Genomic DNA, 18,982 nt, shown 5'->3' with positions numbered 1-18,982 from the left:
GGCATCTTTGGTTGCATTATTGTAGTTTTAGGGGATGGGAGAAGGGAATGAGTGGGATACTCCTTTGGCTCCACTATGTACAATTCTGAGAATTCTATAGCAAAAATGCCCGTTAGCGCTGTCTTGACACCAGCCGACGCTAGCCAATGCTTACTGATGCTTTGAACACACTGCATCTCTGAAAGCTGTGCTGGAACTCCGACTTTAGTCCTGAAGATCCAGGACTGTAGAACATTGAACGTCTGACACTGCTTGCACTGAAAAGTCACTGACTACTCCCTCCAGCCTTGCACTGGCTTGAGGTAGCTTGTTGTGAATTCCTGTATGAATTCAACGCTCAACTGATGCACTACACACTGTGCACTGACTCTTCAGGGCCCAAACAGCAGGCGCCCCCTTTCACACTTCAGGGTCCTCAACCTAGGTACCCCCTCTATCACTTCAGCATCCTCCAACCAGGTACCCCCTTTAAAGCTAGCTGATACTTGGATCCTAGAACCTTCTCCAGAGTGGTCCCCACTGACAATAGGCAGACCCCCAGAGGCAATCCTCAGTATTCACGACCTGTGTAGGCTTTCCTGGGACTGGACCCCTCTTGCTCTCCGCTGGTTCTTGGCACACCGGATCCCCCTCAGCTCAACTCAGCACTCTGGATTCTCCGGCAGCACCCGAGACATCGGCTTTCTCGGACAGGAGGAGAGACAGCCGTCCTCTACCTCCAGGGACTCCGCTTCCCGCCAAAGACGCTCAGTCACGCACTCCCCTCAGACTTATACCCACTCGCAGAATCTGCATTCTGGGGTAGTTACAAGCCTGAATGTGTCCCTGATTGGGTTTCCTCCAATGCCCTATGAGAAGCCTCTCAGAGAGCCAGTGGGGAGACTCCCCTCTCAGCAGACACACCTGGAAGCCATGACACCCTAACCAAAACGCAATCATGGCCCTGCTGTTAGGCAGACAAGGCCCACCTATGCATTTACCTAGCACCTACCTGTAAGGTGCTACATAAATATCAATTTTTTTTCATCTTTTTAGGCCAATTTGTATTCTGCTACATATTTTTGGTAATAAAAAAAAAAAAAAAAAAAAAAAAAAAAAAAATTCCAATAAGCGTATTTTGATTGGTTTGCACAAAAGTTATCGGGTCTACAAACTAGGGAAAAGATTTGTCATTTTAATTTTATTTTTTACTAGTAATGGCGGCGATCTGCGATTTTTAGCGGGACTGCAACATTGCGGCGGACAGAGCGAACCCCTAACTGACCTTTTTGACATTTTTGGGGGGAACCAGTGACATTACTACAGTAATCAGTGCTAAAAATATGCACTGTTACCGTAATAATGACATTGACAGGGAAGGGGGTTAACCTAGTGGGTGATCAAGGAGTTAAATGTAAGCCTAGGGACCTATTTACTAACTGTGGGGAGTTGGGCTTTTGAAATGACCATAGAGACCTGTGATCCTAAATAGAAGGATCACAGGCGCTCTATGATCATTTTAGAGAAGAACGATCAGCTCGGTTTACAACAGCTGACCGTCCTCTCTCAGAGGGGAGCCATTGCGGGCGTTGGCCCCGTGCATCGGCATCCCCGCTGCTTAGCAGGGGCACCAGGCGCGGACCGACGTACCCCTACGTTGATTCGCGCATGAGGGACTATCTACCACAGTATAACTGCGGAGGGCGGTCCGTAACTGGGTAATCTTCTTCTGGTGAAACCATTCCTTTGTTGATTTGGATTTACGCTTTGTGATGCTGAAAGATGAAGTTCATCTTCATGTTCAGCTTTCTAGCAGAAGCCTGAAGGTTTTGCGCCAACATTGACTGGTATATGTAACGGTTCATAATTCCCTCTACCTTGACTAAGGCACCTGTTCCAGTTGAAGAAAAACAGCCCCAAAGAATGATGCTGCCACCACCATGCTTCACTGTGGGTATGGTGTTCTTTTGGGGATGTGCAGTGTTTTTGCGCCAAACATTGTCACCCATCCTCCAAACCTTAATAAAGTCACGTGCGTTGTGACGCGTGATGTCACTTCCGGTTTTCGGCCAAGACCAGAAGTTTACATTCAGACACACCATGCGATCCAGGGACCCTGCGGGTCCTACCTGCTGTTTGTCTGCATCTTTGTATTTTATTGTAAGTTACTAATTTTATTAATAAAATTGGTGCTTCTAAATACTACACTATGGAGATGTTTGCTTGCTTTACATGAGCCGATTACTCACCACTGTGGAGGAATTTTCCATTATTGGATTACTCTGAATGTGCATAATATCCTTTATTAAGGTGAGCGTCCATTGCACGCATTGGTTGGATAAGTGCCCATTTGCTTTGGGATTGTGCACAGAAGGCGCCCTATTATTATGGGTTATCATCACTTATCTGTGGACTTTTTTCAACTTTGATATCTTTCTTCACGATTTGATGGACTTTGACTATTAGCATTTCCTGAGAATATTTATCACATTTATTGCACCATATACGTGTGATGTTTCACTTGTGTTTTCAATCCTAGCATGTTTTTCACTGTATTTATGTATGCACACTATTGGATTTGAAAACTTTGATTTATTTGTTGGTCCTTATATGTCACATGTTGCCTTTTTGCCTCGGCGCTGATTTTTTTCCCCCTTTTTTAATGGATATGGATAATGTGATATTTACCGATTCTTACATCATAGGGCATTATAATAATACATTTATAAACACATTTATAATGAAACCTATATAGCATTAATGTTAAAATATATTGATAAGTTAGGTTGATTATACGTACACACACAAATGTATTATCCATATTGATTAGTGAAGCTAAAATGATGCTTGCGTGTTAAAAACGCGTTTTTACCAAGATTTGTGACAGGGGAATACCACTAAGGATTCTTGCCCCATACCAATGTCTTGAAGTTGTGATAAGAAAACCCCGAATGGCCCCTTTCACACGGCGACGGAGTCCGTTCTGCTCAGCGGGGGAATCGACCCGCCAATCCCCACTGAGCAGGTGGATGACAGCTCCGTCTCTGCTCTGTGTGCAGAGACGGAGCTGTCAGATCCCCGCTGTCCTCTATGGGGAGATGGGATGAGAATGGACCGTCTGTCCACTCTCATCGGAACCCATCTGATCCTCCAGATGGATGGAAAATAGGGTTTCCAATAAAAAACCATACAGCCTTTGGAATACAAGAGTAAAATAAATACAGATCAATAAACTATTTTAACCACTTAAGCCACGGAGGATTTGGCTGCTAAAAGACCAGGGGGTATTTTGCGATTCGGCACTGCGTGACTTTAACGGACCATTGCGCGGTCGTGCTGTACCTAAACGAATTTGACGTCCTTTTTTTCCCACAAACAGAACTTTCTTTTGGTGGTATTTGATCACCTGTGCGATTTTTTGATCATGCGCTATAAAGAAAAAAGGAGCGTCAATTTTGCAAAAATAACAATATTTTTCACATTTTTTTTATATGAAATTCCCCCCCAAAAAAAATGTAAATCAAAATTTTTTAACATTTTCGGCCAATTTGTTTTATGCTACATATGTTTGGTAAAAAAAAAAAAAAATTGCAAAAAGCGTATTTTGATTGTTTTTTTTTTGCGGTACTGCGACATTGGGGCGGCGGACAGATCGGACCCTTGACACTTTTGGTGGGGTTACCAGTGACATTTCTACAGTAATCAGTGCTATATATATGCACTTACTGTAAAATTACACTGGCAGTGAAGGGGTTAACTTTATTTGAGAGGGAGGGGCTGTGTGTGTCCATAGGGGCGTGCTTTCTACTGTGATTGGCTGTGGCTACTAGTGTAGGAACAGTGATCAACGGTCCTACATAGTAGAACCGTCTGATCACTGTTTCTACACAGGGGAGAATGACAGGCGGCTTGTTTACATCAGCCGCCTGACTTTCTCCCTCTGTACCGACGATCGGCGAGTGACCGGCGGACATCGGGTCCGCCGGTCACACGCACTAACTTCCCTGTGAACGAGCCGGTACGTCACTCTGCCTGGCCGGGGCTGACCGCCGAGTATATAGTCATGTGGCGGTCAGCAACCGGTTAAGTTGTCATACAAATATTTATATTTGAAATCAAATCTTTATTATATTTTGGCAATAACATGATAGGAGTGGATTTATGCCAGTCACAGGCTAGGTCACGTCCCCCCCCAACCTGTGTCTTAGAATAAAAAGGGAGGTGAAGCCACCATTAATCTAGATGTAATACCCCACCCCCATTGTGTTTAGCTGGTTAATGGGCATGGAGGAGGGAGGGAGTGGGCTGTCATTTACCACTGTGTATACATCCACATGTTTAACAGGGAGGATATGCTCAGCATAGAAACTCACTGAAAACGGAGCACGTGCAAAGTTGCCACCACAGTTATAAAATCCCTAGCTGAATTTGGGACATGAACAGAAGGTGGAGATAGAGAACAGCATGATCAACTAGGTTTTCTGCAGAATATGAATCTCATAGTAACCATGAGTATGAACAGCATGTAAAACGCAATTTTTCATGATGTGGGTTTAGTGACACTAAGTAATCAGAATCAATGCTAATAAATCGACACAGTCTATTTTTGTTCATCCGGACAATATCACACACACCACAAGACATACCCTGTAAAGCCAATTCTATTAAAAAGGTAATTAGGGGGAGTGGAGAGGTTTACCAACTCCCCATCATTAATGTAAGTACATCCTGTATAAAATGAGAGAAAAGCACTTGCTGAATTCTGTCAGCAGCACTGGTGGCTTCATGCAGACTTTCATTTTGATACCTACAGTGAGCATACTCCATCTCCTCTCTGCTGTTTTCCTCAGTGTTTCACACCTCCAAAAACACTCACAATCTAAAGATATATACACAACAGTAAAAGAACAGTCAGACCCGTACAGGCTGTGTACGCCCGCGCCTCTCCCCGCGCGCAACCCGTGCAGGCTGTGCACTCCTCTAACTGTTAGGGGGCATGGCTAGTGAAGTAACCACAGAGACATGTGATCCTACATAGCAGGATCGCATAACCTCTGTGCCTACTTCTGTGAGACTGACAGATGGCTGTGTTTACATCAGCTGTTTATCTTTCTCCCTCTCCTGCGGGAGATCGCGAGTGGCCGGCGGCCATGGGAGCTGCCGGTCACACGCGCTGGCTAGGCAGGGAACGAGCCCCCTACAGGCTCTTTGGCAAGCGACGTAGTACTACGTCAGTTTGCCTGTAAGCAGCTGCGTGCCACAGTAAATATACAGGAGGCGGTCGGCAAGTGGTTAATCACAAATAAGTATTTTGCACGAGGACACACAAACATCCCTTCTGGTCTGGCTTGCTAATAATTTGAAGCCATTTCAGTCATTATAAACTGCAGGAAGACTTCTTTGTAACCTGAACTTTGCTGCCGCAATCATAAAAAAACAGGCACGATGTTGATGATAGTTTATGGCAAAATTGAGAATGAGATCAGGCAATTATGGGTTTTCTGCAGCAAGTTGAAAATCTAAAAGACAACTATGAAGCAAATCAGATAATTTTATGTGTTACCGATTAATGAATTCTTGTGCTAAGGGGAATTAGGCTCGCCCCCCTTATACAAGCACCCTCTTATTCCCGGCATGTCCCTCATTGTCATGCATATGTAGTTATTGTTAGATTTGGTTTGGGGGTACTGGTAGACAACAGGCTTGGCAGTGGCATGCAATGCCAAGCCGCTGCAAGTAAAGCCAACAGAATACTGGGATGTATAAAAAAGGGGATTCAATCTAGAAATAAAGAGATTATTCTTCCACTCTACAAGACCCTGGTCCGGCCACATCTGGAGTATGCTGTCCAGTTCTGGGCACCGGTCCTCAGGAAGGATGTGCTGGAACTGGAAAGAGTCCAGAGAAGGGCAACAAAAATAATTAGGGGAATGGAGGACATCAGCTATGAGGAAAGACTACAAGCACTGAACCTGTTCTCTCTGGAGAAGAGAAGATTGAGGGGGGATATGATATCAATATACAAATATTGTACTGGTGACCCTAGCATAAGGAACAAACTATTCAGAGTAAGGGAATACAATAAGACACGTGGCCACTCACTAAAACTAGAGGAAAAGCGGTTTAACCTTAAAATGCGTAAGAGGTTCTTCACTGTGAGAGCAGTAAGGATGTGGAATTCTCTTCCACAAGCAGTGGTATCAGCAGGGAGCATTGATAGTTTCAAAAAACTATTAGATGGGCACCTTAGAGACCACAACATACAGGGGTATACAATGTACGGTTAACAGCAAACAAACACACACACACACACACACACACACACATCATAGGTTGAACTGGATGGACTGTTGTCTTTTTTCAACCTCACTAACTATGTAACTATGGTTTGAAAGCAGATGGTGGTGACAGGGTTGCCATATTCTAAACCAGTGGTCTCCAAACTTCAGCCCAGGGGCCAGATGTGACCCTTTGCTTGCCTTTATCCAGCCCTTGAGGCATGTTTCTGCCACTGACACCACCTATGGGGCATTGTTTACTCCCACTGGGCACAGTCTGGCCCCCCTAAATGCTTAAGGACAGTAAACTGGCCCTTTGTTTAGAAAGTTTGGAGACCCCTGTTCTATTCACTTACACATTACTCCATTTCTTAGACAACTGATACACAAATGAATCAGAGAATCCAATTTCTAACAAATAAAAACAGGTACTTAGCACATGTTTAAATATGTAAGTTCAGGTTCGGCATGATCAGCATTTAGACTATTGCCTGTTGGTTTTATTGTGTGTCTGGTGCCCAGCTGTCAAACAGAAATAGGGAACCAAAGTACAAGCAAACTGATCTATACAGTTAATTATTAAAAAGCAATTCCAGGCAGCAAATTTATTCAATTACGGAGTTTCTAATGCTAGCCATTGTACACCCAGCAGACGTGTTAGATTCTTCGGAGTCCTAAATAATAATAATAAACACTGTATTCAGATTCTACACAGCATCTCAGAAGGCCTTGGAGTATATAAGGGATGATTTACAGAAGGCAAAAGACTGTTCACTTTGCTAAGAGAATTTTCCCCATGGCAATGTGGTGAAAAATGGGATTTTTGACTTACCGCAAAATTAATTTCTCAGATGTTCTTTGACATACACAGCTCCTTAGATTCTTGACCAGTGTGCTATACTGCCCCCTACAGGAGTAGGACTCTAGGCTGGAAAAAAAAAAAAAGAGACACCTACACATATGGGCATTGCCAGGAGGTATACTCCCCCTCTTGGCTATAGGTAATCAGTTTTGTTACAAGCAGTGTCAGAAGTTACAACTCCATAGAGGGGTAGGTGCTGTGTCCGTCAATGAACATCAGAGAAATGGATTTTACGGTAAGTCAAAAAATCCCATTTTCTCCTTCATTCATTGATGGACACAAGCTCCTTAGACTCTTGACCAGTGGGACAACCCAAAGCAGTGTCAAACAGGAAGGGTGGGAACAGCAAAAAATTCCCAAAACTAAACCGTAGCCAACCTTAACAGGAGCTCAACAAAAAAACAACTGGAGCCCACCTGAAACATCACTTCCACAAAGAGGGAATAGACCCTCTAAATAACAGCCTGCAAAACCTTGGGACCAAAAGAAGCATCCGCAGATGCCAACACATCCACTTTATAGAACTTTGTGAAAGTGTGCACCGACGACCAAACGGCCGCCTTGCAAACCTGCATCACTGACGCTGGATAACGGAAGGCCCAGGTAGCACTGAGCGCCCGAGTAGAGTGTGCCTTTACAGGGACAGGAGGAACCTGACCCTTGAGCAAATAAGCCCAAGTCACCATCCTTCTGCGACCATTTCCAGATGAATCAGACAAAACGGACCGTCCTTTCCGAGGCCTATCCCTAATCACAAATAAACAGCGAATCTTACTTCCGAAAAGACTCCGTAGCTGCCAGGTCTACTCGAATCGCCCGAACAACATCCAGGGCATGCAACACAATTTCCTCAGGATGTTTTTTGGCCAGGGACACAGTGAAGGCAACACAATGTCTTCATTCAAGGAAAATTAGAGACCACTTTAGGAAGGAATGACAGGCGGGGTGAAGAACTGAAAGCACCAAGTTCAGATCCCAAGGTAATAGAGGAGACCGCACCGGTGGAGTCAAATGTCGAACCCCCCCGAATAAAAGGTACGCACCAGGGAGTGCGTTGCCAGGAGTAGTTGAAAGAAGACCGCTAAGGTGGACACCTGGCCCTTGGGGGGGGCACATCCAAAGAGGGATCACAAATAAACTGCAGCCACTACACTAACTAGTCCACCAGCACAGCAAAGGCAGAAGGGAGCAGTTCCAGGTCACGGCATAAAAAGTTTTACCCAGAGTCTGCGACACCAGGGCAATGGTGAAGACCGGCCTAAGTGCTGAACCCGCCACAGTGAACATATTCATGGTCGCCTTATTTATTTAATTTAGAACAGTCCACTATTTAAGGAGGGACTCTTCAAAGCGGTACTTCATCACAAAGCGTTGAGGAACCACAAAGTGGACGTTCCCACTATTTTGCAACAAATCTGTCAAAAAAGGAGAGAAAAGGGAACACCTTTGCCGCTCTATATGGCTTGCGAGTGCCAAAGGGGACCGGTGCCTCCGCCGCAGCTGCGTCCTCCATTTTTAAAGTTTCACGCCAGACACAAACAGTCTGTCCACCAGCACCTTTTTGTGCACAGCTACAGGAGCGGAGGAACCATCCTCACTATCCTAAAAGTCTCGGCGCATGGCTGCAGACTCCGTATGGTGGGCCACGTCCGCGGCGACCAAATCAGATTTAGAATCTGAGGAGAGAGGTGTGGCAGGGGAAAGCAGGGGGCACTTTTTGCTAGCCCGCCACCCAAAAACCATCTTAACCCAGGACACAAAGGACTCCAGGACCTCCGTTAGTGCATCAATGGATGGTTGGGACCCAGAGGGCCCCGCAGCCTCCGACAGGGTCAGCTGGGAAAAAGTGCTCCAAAGCCTTCATGAGTAAATAAGGGGACCCCCAAAAGTGCCAAACACTGCTAAGGGACACCCCCACCATACTAGCAACACCACTTGGTTGCCAGCAACAGAGCACCCCTCGATCCTGCAGCAGAGGGAGGACCCCACCAGACTCACCACCACAAAAGGTACCGGCAGCACCAGAATAAACTGCATTCCACATGTGGCGTCCAGGAAATGAAGAGACACAGGAATCTGCACGAGGGGACAAGGAGGGGCTCCAACAGCCTTAAAGAGGAAGTAAACCCTCCTCAGGAAGTTGTACCTATAGGTAAGCCTATGATAAGGCTTACCTATAGGTACTGTAAATATCTCCTAAACATGCACCGTTTAGGAGATATTTACCTTTAATGCAGCCAGTGACGTCACTGGCGCATGCGCTCTGAAGGAACGGCAGATCGTGCCGTTCCTTCAGAGCCCCGTGCCGTGACCGTCGGCTCCCGCGCGCGGGAGTGACGTCACCGCGGCTCCGGCCAATCAGATGGCCAGATGCCGCGATCCCGGAAGACGGGCGACTATACATGTCGCCCGTCACACAGGTAAGCGGACGGCACGGTGGGGGCTCGTTCTAAGGTAAGTATTTCATAATGAGCTAGTATGCGATGCATACTAGCTCATTATGGGTTTCTCTTTCAGGATGTAAAGAAGAGAAAAAAAAATTTTCTTGGTGTACAACCTCTTTAATCACTACCCAGAAGCCCCCCTTTTTTAATGGCTGCCCCTGATTCATATGCCAGACCACCCCCCCCCCCGCAACATGCCCGAGCAACAGCCCAGACCACCATACTACCCCAGATGAAGGGGGCTGGATGGGGGGCTAGATGACCCACAGGGACCACCAGAGTACAGGGGGGCCTAAGGGGAATCCGAGGATCTTACCGTCCCATGGAGGGGCCCGCGTTCCACCCCAAACCCCACGCGGGGGAGAAGGGGGGACAGCTACTCACCATACCAGGCTGGCACCACTCCAGACAAAACCTTCTCGCCATAGAAATGGGGGGCTGTCGGCCAGGAGGAACGCTGCGACGCAGGCCGAGACCCGGTCATATGCGACTTTGTGAGGCATTAAACTCGCAGGCTAGACCCCCAGCTCGGCATTGCTGAATTTGTACAAGGAGCTGCGCATGAATCAGAAAGCTAAATTTAGAACCTCTACATTTTAAATAGGCTGAAATGCCTTTAAAATACAAAGGAGTAGGAGTCTTACTAAGAGAGCCCAGTTGCCTAAGGCAATCACAAGGTACTTTGTACGGGCTCATGAGGCAGCTCTGAATGTAAAAGGTGGACCCCAATCTAGCCTGCACAAGAGGCTTAATTGCTTCCGGATGGTTCCCCACCTTGCTCCACAGAGGGGATTCTAGGACCCACTCAGTCTAGGACTCACTCCTGCAGCCTGTAGTATTCATTAGCCCAACGCCGCCCTATCAGCCACTTTTGGTAGGAGTCTGGTATGAAAAGGCGCCCGAACAGCTGTGCTTTTACGTGACTGGGCGGAAAAAAAAAAATGGATTTTTGACTTACAGTAACAGTAAAATCCTTTTCTCTTAGGTTCATTGACGGATGCAGTTCTCTCTGATTCATATCAGTAGGGTAATACTGCCCCCTACAGGAGTAGGACACTAAGCAGGAAAAAGTTCTGGCTACGCCTATGGGCAGTATCGGAGGGTACACCCTCTCTCTTCCTGCATAGGATGTCAGTTTTGTATCAAGGCAGTGTCAGAAAGTAACACCAACCCAACTCAAAATAGAGGGGCAGGTACTGCGTCCGTCAATTAACTTAAGGATTTTACGGTAAGTCAAAAATCCAGTTCTCTATCGTTCATTGATGGACGCAGTTCTCTCTGATTCACATCAGTAGGGACGTCCCAAAGCAGTACCATAAAATGAGGGGTGGGAACAGCAGAAAAGAACAAGTCCAATGCCAAACATAGCCAACCAGGCAACATAGGACTCATCAGAACAAAAGATGAGGCCCACCTGAAAACAAACAGTAAAACACCCTCAAGGAAGGACAAAAGCCATCCAAACAGCAGACAGCAAAAAACCTTGTGGCCGAAAAGAGGCATCTGCTGATGTCAGCACATCCACCTCATAAAACGTAGCAAAGGTGTGAACAAACGACCAGGTAGTCGTCTTGCAACCTGAAGCACAGATGCCTGTATGGCAAAAAGCCCAGGAAGCACTAGGCGCCCAAGTAGAAAGCGCCGAAACAGGGAAAGGTGGGACCTGACCCATAAATCAAGAAGCCTGCACCACGACTGTCCGATTCACCTGGAAATAGTCGCTGCAGACACAGGCAGCCCTGTCCTTGGGCCATCCGTGAGCACAGATCGTGAACCTGACTAGGGGAAGACTCAGTAGTCGCCAAGTACCCCTCGAGTGCCCGAACTCCATCCAGAGTATGCAGCACACATTCCGTAGGATGAGGGGGCTCAGGACACAAGATAGCAACACAATGGCCTCGTGCAAGTGAACACTAGAAACCACCTTCGGAGGGAACTATCATATAGGGAGAATGACAGGACAATGTCGCCAGTGCAGACACCCCGCGTGCAGAGTGACAGCAACTAAGGCCACCTTCTGCAATAAGGTAAGCAAGGGATACCCTCGATACTCGCAAAGGAGGGTCTGGAAGAACCGACTGCACCAACCACGGTCCCCAGTTGGCGACGGAGGTCGCATCGGAAGAATCAAGTGTCGCACCCCCTTGAAAAAGTTACGCACCAGGGAACTGGCGGCCAACGACCTGTGGAATAAAAATGATCAAAGCCGAAACCTGACCCTTGACCGTACTCAAGGCCAACTTTTAAACAACCCCCCCGTTGAAGGAAGCCAATACCCGGTCACTGAGCAAGAGCGAGGGGGAGCCCAAGACTACTCACACCACGCAATACGCGACTTTCTCATATGATGAAAAAAATCATCATCATAGAAGACGCTGCCCACGCTTTACACAGGGTGGGAATCACCGAAGCAGACAACCCCCCGTCCTTTGACACCAGGCTTAAAACAGCCAAGCCGGGCCGGCAAGCCAGCGAGCGTAAAGCCGGACGGGAGATCAGCTCCGGAGAGAAGAAACCCTCCCGAGAGGAAGCCTCCAAGGAGAGTCAGCGGCAAGCCTGACCAGGTCGGTGTACCAAGTTCTGCAAGGCCAGTCCGGAGCCACGAGAATGACCAAAATCCCTGCCGCCTCGATCCTGCAAAGGATTCTTGGCAGCAACTGGATAGGAGGAAATGCAAACAGCAGCTGACTCTGACCTCGGCCCATCCGCGAGCACTCTCGCACGACCATGGCGGCGTCAACCTTGCACAGGTGACCACGCTAAACATCTTAGCATCGAACATGTTGAACCAAGCGAATGTTCTTGCCCATGACAGAACCCATGGGGCCACCATTGCACCCGCCAGAGGGTCCCGGGAGCGGCCATGACCTCTGCACTATCCCGTAGATGCGATGCCAACAGGCCCACATCCAGAGTGCCCCCAAACGAAGGCACAACTGCTGGAACGACTCTGGAGGAAGGGACCATTGCCCTGCATCCAGGGCCTGTCGACTGAGGCAAACCGCCTACCAATTGTGTTGTTTCCCCCCTGGAAAGGGAACAGCGGATAGAGCTGGAACAGGGTGCTCTGCTCAACGAAGAAACATCACTTCCAAGGCCGCAAGGACACTTTTGGTGCCCCCATGGTAAATGACAAGCCACGGTCTCGGCAGAGTCAATTGAAAGTGCACCGAACAGCTGCAGGTGCCCGATCTGGTGAACTAGGCAAAGCTGGATCGCTCTCAGCCCCAGGACATTAAGTGGTAACCTGGATCCTCCAGGGACCATACTCCCGAAGCAGAAAACCTGCCGAGGACTCTTTCCCACCCAGACAAGCTTGCATCTGTGGTGACAATTGTCCAGTAGATGGGGAGGAAGGATTCCAGAGCAAGACTCCCCGGGCACCCGGCCCAGCCGAATCCGCAAGTCCAGAGAGTTTGGATTCCAGTCGCCTTTGAGAATGAATGCCTCCTGGGGGATCCCCAAGAGGGATTAAGTGAAAAGGACCTTCTTGAAAAACACCATCGGTCCCAGAACTCGCATGCAGGTCCAAAAGGGAGGACCATTTGCGGAACAGCAACAGTCGACCGCAGTCTAAAGAGCCAAGAGTGTTGACCCCGGAGGAAGAAACACCCTGACCAAGGATGAGCACAAGTCAGGCTCAGAAAGTCCAGTCTCATGGAAGGGACCAGGGATGATTTCTGAAGGTTCAGAACCCACCTGAACACTACCAGAGTTCTCACAGTGACAACCAACTTCGTTGTCAGCACAGTAGGGGACTCTAAACGGAAAAGCAGAGCGGCCAGGAAACCAGGGCCGATATGCCCCGCTGCCGCAACAGCGCCAGGACTGGAGCCAACACCGTCTTGAAGACCCTAGCAGCATAAGGAAGAACAAAGTGTAACGCCACAAACCAAGAGATCCTTCCCCACGGCAAAAAAAAACTGAGAACCCGTAGCTGTCCAGAACATACGAAAAACGTAAAGGTAGGCAGCTTGATGTCTATGGAGGCCAGGAAGCCCCCTGATGTAGAGAAGCCACCACCGTGCGAACCATATCAACTTGAATTTGTGATCTGCACTGAACCATCAAAGGACCAATAGGTCCAGCTTGTTGAACCAGAAATAAACGGATCGAAACTCGATCTTGCAACTGGATCGCATGACCTCCTGAACCCAGTCAGCCTGGGATTCGGGCCAGCCCCAGGTCCTCGACCCCCCTAATGGGAGAGGAAGCACCTTCAGGCCGAGTAGGCCTTGTCCGCAGGTCTGGAAAGAAAAAAAACCTATGTATGCCAGACCAGGGTCGCCTGGAACCCACGCGGAAGTTTGGAAGGACTTCGCCACATCGACTGTCCCCGAGGGACGAAGAAACTGTGAGCCGAAAGGGAGGAACCCCGACTGCGACGAAGGCCCTCACCCTTGACAGCTTGTGGAAGAAAACACTCTTCCCCCGTGAGGCTCTTATAATGTCATCCAGGGCAGCGCCAAACCGGCGGTCCCCTTGAAAAGGGAGATCCATTAAGACCTTCTTAGAAGTGTGATCCGCAGACCAACACTCCGGTCAAGTAGAATCCGGTCAACCACCGCCGAAAACGACAAAGTGACTATACAAGGGAGCCTCGACCAGTGCGTCATCGCAAACAAAATGCAGCCCTTGTGCTAGCTGGTCCAACAGCTCCCCCAGGGCAAGAGGGACATGCCCCACACCAAGTCGCGGTGTTGGGACTCCACCCATCAGGCTCAGTCTGCGTGGCAAAGGCAAACATGAACACTGTTCCCAGTACAGCCTGCGCCATCCTATCCCCCCCCCCCCCCCAAGTCCTTAAAGGACGGGGATTCCTCCACCGGAACAATGGTAGTCTGTACCAGAGACTCCCCCAAAAGGGCAACGGCTAACGGCCACAAGACACCCCAGGGGAACGTCTCAGACGGTCCCCTCCTACATGAGCAGCCAGCAAAATGAGCAGCTCTGGGTGGCATGCGAGTGCCAGATGCCACCTGCGCCCTAGGCGCAGTTCCCGCTGCGACCCCCAAATCGCAGGGTGCCACGCACCGAAAACAGCCAGTGGGTCCACCAGCACCTGTCGCGGCAGGGGAGGTGGAAATGTCATCCTCATCATCCGAGGAGACAGGGGGGCGCGAAGTAACAGACCCGGCAGGGAGGCCCCCCCCCCATCTGCGGTGGCTGAGCCAGACTCAGACTCCAAGACATCAGAGGCAGGGGTGGGTGGAGAAACGTTTTAGCACACCTTCCACCACCCCCCTGGGCCCAAATGCATCCCAAACTGCCGAAAAGGCATCAACGTGAGGGGGTCAGGTGGGGAAAAAAATGGCCTGCAGGGTCCATACTGAACCTGAGGAACCTGCCAGAAATAAATAAATAAATAAATAAAATAAATAAATGAAAAAATTACATAAAAAAAAAAAAAAAAAAAAAAGGCCCCACAGCGCCCCCTGGAGGTCAGGCACGCGCTAACAGACCCCCACAGAGAGGGAGAGACCACCCTCAAGACTTACTGTCCTTCAGGCAATCCCACCGGCCTTCACAGCAAAAGATCTTAAGCAAAATGGCCGAAAACGGGTGTTCCAAGATGGCTGCCTCCATAGAAGCAGACAGAGGCTACAACAAAATGGAGGCCCACGCGGTAATCGGGACCCCCCAAACGCCCATCCATTTCAGAAGAACCCCAGCACGATCATTGAGCACCGCGGAGAGTGCACTCCACTTGCCCCCCATGCGGCTTGCACACTAGGCCCAAACAGTCCCCCACGAGGGGGGGTGGAGAGGAGGGGGGGGGGGTCACAATAGGACAGAGGGAAACCCAGGAGTATGAGGGTCCGACCAACCCAGGGAGAGGGCCCACGTCCACCCCCAAAATCCGCCAGGGAAGAGGGGGGTACATTTACTCACCATACCGGGAACACAGGTAGACGCCATCTCTTGTCAGGACCCCACGCCACCGGAGTAGGGGGGGCTGTCGGCCAAATAGGAACGCTGCAACATCAGCCTCAACCCTGTCGCGTGCGTCCTGGCGAGACGCTTAACTCGAGGGACCAGTCCCTGTCCAGTGGGACTATGTCGCGGCCGACCCAGCATGGAGCAAAGGCCTGCACGCGCTCGCAGTCCAGACTGGGGTGACCACTGGATATGGGGGTCCAGTCTGTGGCCCAGCCTGGCATAATTGCTTGAAGATCTCACAGGAAAAAAGTTCTGGAGAAAAAAAGGCTAACTAAGAAAAATCTACATTAAAAAAAAATACTTTTATGCCAGGACCAGAGATCCCAGCAAGGAACTAGGTGAACAAGGGATATGGCTAAGATTTGATTTTTTAAAATCATCTAACCTTAGCACTTTACTGCATTGTTAATTTTAAAGCAGACTTTAGTTCAGCTTTGAATGTATTTGACATAGCACCTTGGTCTATAGGACTAGCCTCATGTAATCCCCTACATACAAGCATTCAGTGCAGTAGAAATAGTAAGATCAGAGTCCTTACTTTCCTCTATTGCATCTGTGTTGTGAGGCCAGAAATAACCAGAAACTTCAAAACTGAAGAAAGCTATGGTCATCTCCATGTTTCGCTCACTATTGACTGCTTTTAAATATGAGAATTGTGGAACTGTGACAGACTACTAACATTAGCTACATTTTCTTTAACTACTGTTACCCCTGTGTAACATATCAATTCTTATCATATCCGTTCTTGAGATGCAGGCAGCCCTTTGGCACCTGTGTACCTGAGGAGGCACTCTAAGCTTGACGTTGGCTGAAAGATGTACACGCTGTACCTGATCAGAGTTCACTTCAGCCAGACCAAGTAGACTAGGGCTGCTTGCTAGGTGTAGCATCTATGGATGCAAGAGATATAAGAGTCTTATAAGAATTCCCATAACTCCTAACCCTCTGGAATAGGAAACAGGGACAACTTTAACCACTTAAGCCCCGGAGGATTTTCCTGCTAAAAGACCAGGGGGTATTTTGCGATTCGGCACTGCGTGACTTTAACGGACAATTGCGCGGTCGTGCGACGCTGTAACTAAACGAATTTGACGTCCTTTTTTTCCCACAAACAGAGCTTTCTTTTGGTGGTATTTGATCACCTGTGCGATTTTTTGATCACGCGCTATAAACAAAAAAAGAGCGACAATTTTGCAAAAATAGCAATATTTTTCACATTTTTTTATATGAAATTCCCCCAAAAAAAAATGTAAAAATCAAAATTTTTTAACATTTTTGGCCAATTTGTATTATGCTACCTATGTTTGGTAAAAAAAAAAAAAAAAATCGCAAAAAGCGTATTTTGATTGGTTTGCGCAAAAGTTATCGCGTTTACTAACAAAGGGAAAGATTTTTGTCATTTTTGTTGTTTTTTTTTTTAACGCGTAATGGCGGCGATCTGCGATTTTTTTTGCGGTACTGCGACATTGCGGCGGACAGATCGGACCCTTGACTGACATTTTTGACACTTTTGGGGTTACCAGTGACATTTCTACAGTAATCAGTGCTATACATATGCACTGTTACTGTAAAAATACACTGGCAGTGAAGGGGTTAACTTTATTTGGGAGGGAGGGGCTGTGTGTGTCCCTAGGGGCGTGATTCTTACTGTGATTGGCTGTGGCTCTAGCTGTAAGGACACTGATCAACGGATCTACATACTAGATCCGAGTAATCAGTGTCTTTACAGCGATGAGAATGACAGGCAGCTTGTTTACACAAGCTGCCTGACATTCTCCCTCTTCCCCGACGATCGCCGAGTGGCCGGCGGACATCGGGTCCGCTGGTCACACGCGCGGGGGGGGGGTGCGTGACCGCGCGGGAGCGCGCCTCCGCGGGCGCGCGCTCGCTCCCCAGACCCTCCCAGGCTAGTGACGTTAATTAACGTCACTCTGCCTGGCAGGGGCTGACCGCCGCAGTAAATCTACTTGCGGCGGTCGGCAAGCAGTTAAAGTGGACCTTCCATGCCCAACCGAAGATCCACCTTTTTTTTTTTTTGCAAACCCCCTACCCCTCAACACAAATGGGTTTTACCCCTTCACATGTGCTTTAATTGGAGGGAGGCAGTGTGGCTTTCTGATCACATGACCATTGTGATTGGCTCTCACAGTGATCACATAACTGATAACTCCTGCTATGCTTGCTAATCATAAGTCTTGACTGAGAGCTGTCATTGACTCTTCAGTCAGTGTGCTGAGAGCTCTTTCTCATAATACAACCAACGACTGCTGTGGATGCATCTGTGGGACAGCTGGATGCTAAGGCTCACCCCACCTGTTGCAGTATACCTGTGTTATGCTGTTTGGGAAGAATGTTATAAGCCATCTGTAAATAAAAAGGGAAGAACTTTGGCCAATGCTTCTGGGAGGCACAGGTGACATTACAATGCCACCTGCAGAGCTGAGCGCTCCAAATCCCTGTTACAGGAATGCATTCCAGCTCACAATAAGAGTTCATTGGACTGCCCAGCTATCCCCGGATGCAGTGAGGAAGGTGACGATCACCCATCATGTGCCCAAAGTGTAACATGCCAGGACCGAGCTCTTTTTTTTTTTTTTTTTTTGAGCGATCTGTTTACAAACAGCTTTTTAAACCATTTGTGTTTAGAAGATAGAAGGATAGCATAAAAAAATAAAAAAAAGTGGACCTTCTGTTTGGCATGGAAGGTCTGGAGTAAAGTACAAATTAATAAAGGCCGAGTCACACTTTAGCGATCCACTGCGTGAGTGTTGCGCCACTAGTAAAAACATGTTTTGTTATTTTGAAATTCCAACACTCCTGGCACAAAGATTATTCACATTTGTACACTGCGATTTTGTGCGATTACATGCGACTACGTTTATCTGCAGTAGTAAATTCTTGCCTTTTGTATAGCAACTGTTTTAGGCTCCTTTCACACAAACGATCCGATTAGATCCGCCTGTCAAGTTTTTTAGGCGGATCTGATCAGATCCTCCATGCATCCCTATGGGGCAGCAGATGTCAGCTGAGACATGTCCGCTGACATCCGCATCTGATCCTGTCTGTGAAATCTGGACGGATGGAAACCCTATTTTCCATCCGTCCAGGGGATCGGATCAGAAGGGACAGACGGTCCGTTCCCATCCGATTCCCCCATAGAGAGCAGCAGGGCTCTGACCTTTCCCTCTCCGCACATAGTGCAGAGATAGAGCTGTCATCCACCTGCTCAGCAGGAATCGGCGGATTGATCCCCGCTGAGCAGAGAACAGTCCGCACCATACAGCGGACCGTGTGAAAGGACCCTAACCATTTTTTTCTCTTTGTACTGCGATTAACTGTGTTTATATACAGATAGCTGCGGTACATCGCTCCTAGAAGCTGTCAACTTTATTTTTCTTAAATGCACAAAACCGTATGTTATGAAAACGTTGCTAAACGCAGAGTATGAATGGAGCCATAGGGATGCGTTGTCTGCATTT

The 18,982-nt window shown here is 48.2% G+C and overlaps 1 protein-coding gene across 1 annotated transcript in view; it reads right to left on the bottom strand.

Moving 5' to 3' along the window:
* MANEA (mannosidase endo-alpha) overlaps window positions 1-18,982 on the bottom strand; it is a 79,069-nt gene that overhangs the window by 59,306 nt on the left and 781 nt on the right. The gene's annotated exons all lie outside the window — the stretch shown is intronic.

Source organism: Pelophylax lessonae (assembly GCF_965119305.1).
Source record: "Pelophylax lessonae genome assembly, chromosome: 3".
NCBI lineage: Eukaryota > Metazoa > Chordata > Amphibia > Anura > Ranidae > Pelophylax > Pelophylax lessonae.
This window is presented reverse-complemented; position numbering and strand designations above follow the sequence as displayed.